Source organism: Panthera uncia (genome assembly GCF_023721935.1).
Source record: "Panthera uncia isolate 11264 chromosome C1 unlocalized genomic scaffold, Puncia_PCG_1.0 HiC_scaffold_3, whole genome shotgun sequence".
NCBI lineage: Eukaryota > Metazoa > Chordata > Mammalia > Carnivora > Felidae > Panthera > Panthera uncia.
Window position 1 is genome coordinate 103,037,841 of NW_026057584.1, and position 7,962 is coordinate 103,045,802.

Sequence of the window (7,962 nt, forward strand, 5' to 3'; positions counted from 1 at the left end):
CACTATCAGCACAGAGCCTGATGTGGGGCTTGGACTCAGGAACCGTGAGATCATGACCCGAGCCAAAATCAAAGTCAGAGGCTTAACTGACAGAGCGATCCAGGCACCCCGTGCAATGTAGTTTTTTAATTCTTTTAAAAAAATTTTTTTTCTTAACATTTATCCATTTTTGAAAGAGAGAGACAGAGCGCAAATGGGGGAGGGCTAGAGACAGAGGGAGACACAGAATCCAAAGTAGGGTCCAGGCTCTGAGCTGTCAGCACAGAGCCTGATGCGGGGCTTGAACTCACGGACCGCAAGATCATGACCTGAGCCGAAGTCGGCCACTTAGCCGACTGAGCCACCCAGGCATCCCTTTAATTCTTGTTAAATGTGTTAAGTGGGACAATTTTATTATGGTTGTATAGTAAAGATCTTTATTTTTTGGAGATGCTTGCTAGACTATTTAAAGAAATTATACCTGTAACTTACTTAAAGTATTTCAACAACAACAAAAAGAGATGAAGCATGGTGTCCAAACGTTACCTGTGAAATCTTAAGTGTTAGTTTCATGAGTGTTCATTATACTCTTCTTTTCTATGTGCTTGAAAATTTTCATAATAAAAATTTTTTAAGGAAAATAAAAATAGGGACCTGAAACAACTATAAAACCTCTCTCGGAGGCCATCTTTAATTCTTCAGTCCTCCCCAACAGTTAACCTTAAATTTGTATCATCTGCTCTGTTCTTTTTCCTGTGATCTAAACACTTAGTACATTATGCTAATTGATTCAAAATGTGATTACTATGCTTGTACAAATAATACATTAAGAAGTAAAAAGGGGGCACCTGGGTGGCTCAGTCGGTTGAGTGTCCGACTTCAGCTCAGGTCACGATCTCGCGGTCCGTGAGTTCAAGCCCCGCGTCGGGCTCTGTGCTGACAGCTCAGAGCCTGGAGCCCGTTTCAGATTCTGTGTCTCCCTCTCTCTCTGACCCTCCCCTGTTCATGCTCTGTCTCTCTCTGTCTCAAAAATAAACGTTAAAAAAAAAAAAAAAAAAAAAGTAGAAACTCGGGGTGCCTGAGTGGCTCAGTTAAGCATCCAACTTCGGCTCAGATCATGATCTCGAAGCTCGTGAGTTCAAGCCCCACGTCGGGCTCTGTGCTGACAGCTCAGAGCTTGGAGCCTGCTTCGGATTGTGTCTCCCTCTCTCTCTTCCCCTCCCCCACTCATGCTCTGTTTCTCTGTCTCAAAAATAAATAAACATTAAGAAGAAGAAGAAGAAGAAGAAGAAATAATGCATTTTAGGGGCACCTGGGTGGCTCAGTTGGTTGAGCATCTGACTTTGGCTCAGGTCATGCTCGCGGTTTGTGAGCTCAAGCCCTGCTTTGGGCTCTGTGCTGACAGCTCAGAGCCTGGAGCCTGCTTCGGATTCTGTGTCTCCCTCTCTCTCTGCCCTTCCCCTGCTTGTGTTCTGTCTCTCAAAAATAAATAAATGTTAAAAAAGTAAAAGAAAAGAAATGCATTTTATATCCTAATCCAGTACACAAGTGCATGCACACATACACCATACATTTAATCAAAGGCGCAGGTTTTTTTGAAACAAGGTATCTTACTATGTTTAATGCTCTCTGACATTTTTCTATCATAATTCCTTTTTTTTTTTTTTTCTTTGAAAAGTGATCATGATGCAGGCTGACTGGCAGGATAGAAATCAAACTCAAGCCAGTAGGAAGCAACAGCCGACTTCATTGAAGACATAGAGAGAATGTGTAAATACAGACAGAGTGTCCAGGAGACTAGGAAAGAAAAGAAGAAGGAGTCTCATCTCATCTTTGCTTGGGGTCTAGGGTTTTTACTGAGGATTATGGTTCGGTGCCCGTGATGTGTCTTCTCAGGCATCCAGGTACAAAGTTAAGTGTGCTGGTGTCCTTCTGTCACTTATGCCCTGGAGCCAGAGGTCTTGGTCAATCAGTGTGAAACAGGGTGATATCAAAAAAAACCCACCAAATGCCGAATAGAAGCGAGGCAAGATTTTATTCACGGCCGGGCCAAACCTGATCTCCTGATCTTAAGGAGAAAAGTGCAGAGACTGGCCCCGAACAAAGGCAACAGTGGGCTTATATGGATTTTAGCAAGTCAGAATACATCATTTTTTGGTTAACCAATTATAATCTACAGCATTTCATGGTAGCCAATTATATTGTGACACACAGACGTTAGTTTTGGCGGGAACCCATAAATTTTAAAGGCCTTTGTCCTAAGAGGGTTTAAAATGACCAATCATAGTTAGATACCTGAGATGCTGTAGGGCAGTGAGTACATGACTTTTTACATGTTGGTCTTGCCTAGGCGGGATCTTGGTAGAGGGGGTGGGGGAGCATTTTGCATCCTAAGTTATCTATTTAGCAAGCAGGCGAGGTCACAGAAGTGAGATAGGGCAGTTAGCAATTTCTGATAACCCTAATAGGGAACTACATAAGCCTTTTATCTCAACTATTCATGAAAGGTGAGTTTAAGCCGAACTTATATACAATAAGCTTTCTGATATCTTATAAGTTGACCTATTACACAGTGGTCTGGGAAAATGTTCATGACAACCCCACCTGGTCACTCCTTAGATGCCATTGGGCTGGAAAACTCCAAAGACATCATTAACTCCTTGACCTTTCCAAGGAGGACATACTGTAAGGTGTGTGTAGAGTGGGGGTAGGGGTCTTGGCAAGAAGAGAAGAGGAAAAGGAGCAAAAAAGGCAGTTCTTCATGGGGTCCCTTCAGTTTCCCTATCTCAGTCACAATTCACTAAATTAATTTTGCAACCTTTTGGTGGGTTGGAACTCAATGTTTGAAAAACACTGATTTAAACAAGTTATTTTGGGGAAGAGTAAAGCTGTAGAGAAGGTAAATTTCAGAGGTGAGAATAGTTATCAGAGAAATGTGGATACTAATCAGCAGAACTTTAAAAAGTAGATATAAATCACCAATTAAAACGGGGGTGGGGGGGTGGAGGGGGGAGATAAAGAGCACGTTAATAAAATCCGGAGGATGAAAAGGAAACGGACTGAATTCTCCCAAAGAAAGACAAAAAGTCAAATTGCGTTAAAAACCAAACCTAGCTATATGCTGATAACGAGTAAGGATAAAACAAGGCGATAAATGTTGAAATTAAAGGGACAAAGAGGCACCAAGAAATTACAAGCAAATAAAGCAAAATTAATAAAAATTAAGGTAAAAAACATCAACCTAAAGAGAGGGGTGTTATGTAATGATAAAAGGCACAATTAATGAAGGTGATCTAATAGTAATAAACCTGTACACACTACACAACCTAAAGAGTCGAAAACAAAATATTTTTAGTTTTAAAAATTTAAAAACTAAAAATATGCCTGGGGTATCCAAGTGGCTCAGTCATTTGAGAGTCCCACTCTTAATTCAGCTCAGGTCAAGATCCCAGGGTGGGGGGATTAAGCCCCATGTTGGACGCTGCACTGAGTGTGGAACCTGCTTAATATTCTGTTTCTCCCTATGCCCCTCACCCCACTTGCACTCAATGTCTCTCTAAAATAAATAAATAAAACTAAAGATATGCCTAATAGATAAAAATTAGTGAACCATGTAGAGAAAGTAGATAATACAATTTATATACAATTTAACAGAAGTATAGAGAAATGTCCCTCATGTAGAAAAAATCATATGTCCATGAAGCATTTCCAAAAATTGATCATGTCTTTGGCAAAAAAAAGTATAATAATAGTAACAAATTTTAAAAAGCAGCAGCCTTATTTTTCTGATGATAATCCAACATGGTAAAAATAATACGTAAACAGAAAATCTAGGGGCGCCTGGGTGGCTCAGTTGGTTAAGCTTCTTACTTCAGCTCAGGTCATGATCTCACGGTTTGTGGGTTCAAGCCCCGTGATGGGTTCTATGCTGACAGCTCAGAGCCTGGAGTCTGCTTTGGATTCTGTGTCTCCCTCTCTTTCTGCCCCTCCCCACTCATGCTCTGTTTCTCTCTCAAAAATAATTAAAAAACATTAAAAAAAAAAAAACAGAAAATCTTAACTACTTGGAAATTAAGACATATACTCCCCAATAATTATTAGATCAAAGGACATGAAGGGCATCAGCCTTGTCACCCCAAAATATGCCCCTTTGGCATAAGGATTTTTTGAATTGAAGGCAAATAGCTTCCTGCCCTCCATCCTTCGGTCAGAGAGCAGGGTGTAAGTTTCCCTTTGGGAGGGTAACACAAATTTCCATTTGTAAGGGTGTCTCCCTCTCCTATGGGGGGAAGAGAACTACTCGTAAGAGGCAACTCTTTTTTTTTTTTTTTTTTTTAACTTTTATTTATTTTTGAGACAGAGAGAGAGACAGAGCATGAACGGGGGAGGGTCAGAGAGAGAGGGAGACACAGAATCTGAAACGGGCTCCAGGCTCTGAGCTGTCAGCACAGAGCCCAACACGGGGCTCGAACTCACAGACCAGGAGATCATGACCTGAGCCGAAGTCGGCTGCTTAACCAACTGAGCCACCCAGGCGCCCCATGAGGCAACTCTTATCATCTGAGATGACTCTTATTTGCATAACAAACCTTACTAATCAGCCCTTATTTACCACACATTGTCGAGTCACTTCCCTATAACTTACCCTCAGAAGCCCCAAACCACTTTTTCTTGGTTTAGCCTCTTCTCCACACTTTATCACCTTTTGTAAAGATGATATATAAGGTCCAAATTATAACTGCCTCCTTTGTTGGAGAAGTGGATAAAGTATACCAAAGATGGCTGATTGGACTAAAACAAACTCTGGTCTCTAGCTTAGAGACCCCTCCTCCAGGTTCTTCTTCCTTTGTTTGCTGCCACATGAAAACCACCCCCCCCACACACACACACACACATACAAATATGGAGGCTGATAACTATAAATTACCCTTCCCGCTCGGATTCAGGGCTCAGATCTTTGGAGAAACGGTCTCCTCTGAGGCCACCGGTGTTAAATAAATCTCCAATCCACCAAGGTCTCTGAGTGCCACTTGGTTTTTCCACCAGTGTTCCAGCCTGATTCCGTAGCACCTTGAGTCATGTTTCCTTGTGGACTTCTGTGTGTAGGTATGTAATTAAATGTTCCCCCCCCCCCATATTAATCTGTTTTTTTTTTATGTTTTTTTATTTATTTTTGAGACAAAGAGAGACAGAGCATGAACAGCAGAGGGGCTGAGAGAGAGGGAGACACAGAATTCAAAGCTGGCTCCAGGCTCTGAGCTGTCAGCACAGACCCCGACGCAGGGCTCGAACTCACGGACTGTGAGATCACGACCTGAGCTGAAGTCGGACGCTTAACCAACTGAGCCACCCAGGCGCCCAATCTGTCTTTTATCAGTTTGTTTTTTAAATTTTTTTAAACCCTTATTTATTTTTGAGACGGAGAGAGACAGAGCATGAACGGGGGAGGGTCAGAGAGAGGGAGACACAGAATCTGAAACAGGCTCCAGGCTCTGAGCTGTCAGCACAGAGCCCGATGCGGGGCTCGAACTCACGGACTGAGAGATCATGACCTCAGCCGAAGTCAGCTGCTTAACCGACTGAGCCACCCAGGCGCCCCTGTCTTTTATCAGTTTGATTTACTGGCCCCACTTACTGAACCTAAGAGGTTAGAGGAAGAGTTTTTTCCCTCCTCTACAATGTATCAACTGTGAAATTATAAATTACATTGTAAGTAATATGCAAGGAGAATACCTTTACCAAAACTTGTAGGACGCACCAAAAGTGGATTGGAGCAGGGATGCCTTGGTGGCTCAGTTGGTTAAGCATCCAACTGCAGCTCAGGTCATGATCTCATAGCTCATGAGTTCAAGCCCCACATCAGGCTCTAAGTTAAATTTATTTCATTGCTAAAGAAAATGACAAAGAAGAAAAATCACATGGAAAATAACTATCATGATAGGGGGAAAAAAATCTGTTATAAAATGGCCAATCAGTACTGATAGGGAAATTCCAGTCCTTGCCTGAAGACTCCCCTTCCGGGTTCTTCTTCCCACCCTGCTTGCCGCTAGTCCCAAATTACTACTAATGAGGAATGCGGAAGTAACAGATTATAAATTGTCCCCTCTGTTGATGCTTTGGGCTCAGACCTCTAGAAATTGATCTTCTCTGAGCCCACCATTGTAAACTAAACCTCCTGCCTTCCAAGATCTCCAAGTGCCGCTTGGTTCTTCCACCGGGTGATCCAGACCACCTTCCATAACAATCATATTAAGAAAAAAAAGAAGGAAAAAGAAGGAGAAAAGGATTAATAAATAATAGGCTGAGAATAGAGCAGAAAACAAACCAAAGAAGGAAAAGGAGGAGAAAGAGGAGGAGGAGAAGGAGGAAACCAGTGATCAATAAATCCAAGCTACAACTATGAAAAGACCAATAAAATAGGTTAACTTTTTATGAGCCCAATTAAGGGGGGGAAAAAAAGAGCACATGTAAAAATAAGCAAGAATAGGAATGAGGAAGGAGACATAACCACAGAGATTGTGTGACTAGAGTGGTGTGAATTAGAAAAAAAAAAAAAAACTGCAGGAAATGGGGTCCTAGAGACAGGTGAGGGTCCTACCACCTGGGGCCTTATAAGCCATAGTACCGTCCTTGCCTTTTACTCTGAATGAAATAGGAAGCCATTAGAGGATTTTGAACCAAAAAGTGTTATGCCCTGACTCAGGACCACTTTGTTTTCTGTACTGAGACTAGACTAACTATAGGTGGAGTAGGGGTCGAACTGGATGCTGTTGCTGGGATCCAGACGAGCGATGATTGTTGCAACAACGGACAGAGTGAGAACTAGTCCTTTTTTGTTTTTACTTTAAAAAAAGAAACTCTATGCCCAACATGAGGCTCAAACTCACAACCTGGAAATCAAGAGTAGCGTGCCCTACCAACGAGTGCTCTACCAAAGTGCCAGCACTAATCCTTTTTTTTTTATTACATGAATACACTATGTAATATGGGTGGCTCAGTCAGTTAAGTGTCCGACTTTGGCTCAGTTCATGATCTCACAGTTCATGACTTTGAGCCCCACATCAGGCTCTCTGCTCTCAGCTCAGAGCCCACTTCAGATTCTCTGTCCCCTCCCGTGCTCTCTCTCTCTCCCTCTCTCTCAAAAATAAATATAAAAAAAAAAAACAAAAAACAGGAAAACCTATGGAAATAGAGGTCAGAATTGTAGTTCCCTTTGGGAAGGTTAATATGTAATAAAGAACTAACCTTACCTAAGGAGAGATCTGGCCTTGGCCCTTAGCTCCTGGGAGGTGATCTCTAAACTCTTAGAATGTCCTGCCTAGTAAAAGCATATTTGTTTATCTTGGGGGAGCCTTGGGCTAAGCCATACTGGCATACTCTAACGATGTGATTTATGCTCGGGGCTTTTGGCTGTGCAATATCAGATTGACCTTGGGAGGGACTGGAGGTTAAGGTCAGCCATGCAGGTGGTCAGTCAGTCATAACAACATGACCAATCCCCTATACAAACTCTCTGGACACCAAGGCTCAGGTAAGATTCTCTGGTTCGTGAAACTCAGTGTGTAGTGTTGCCCATTGTCCCTGGGAGAAGTTAGCACTGCCCGTGACTCTGTGGGGAGAAGACAGCTGGAACTTGCCATACATGGAACTCTCCTGGACTCTGCCCCATGTCCCTCTCCCTTTGGCTGATTGTAATCCGTGTCTGTTGGCTGTAGTAAACCGTACCCATGAATATAACACCTTTCAGTGATTTCTGTGAGTCCTCCTAGTGATTTATTGAAACTGAGGGTTGTCTTAAGGACCTCCAAACTTGCAACTAGTGTCAGATGTGAGGGTGGTCTTGATTCCCCAACGCTGCAGTGAATGACTGGGATGGAACACTGCACTGCCTTCTGGAGTGCTAGAAATGTTCTGTAGTTTGATCTGGGGAATGGTGTCTTTGTCTTTGTCTTTGTCTTTGTCTTTGTCTTTGTCTTTGTCTTT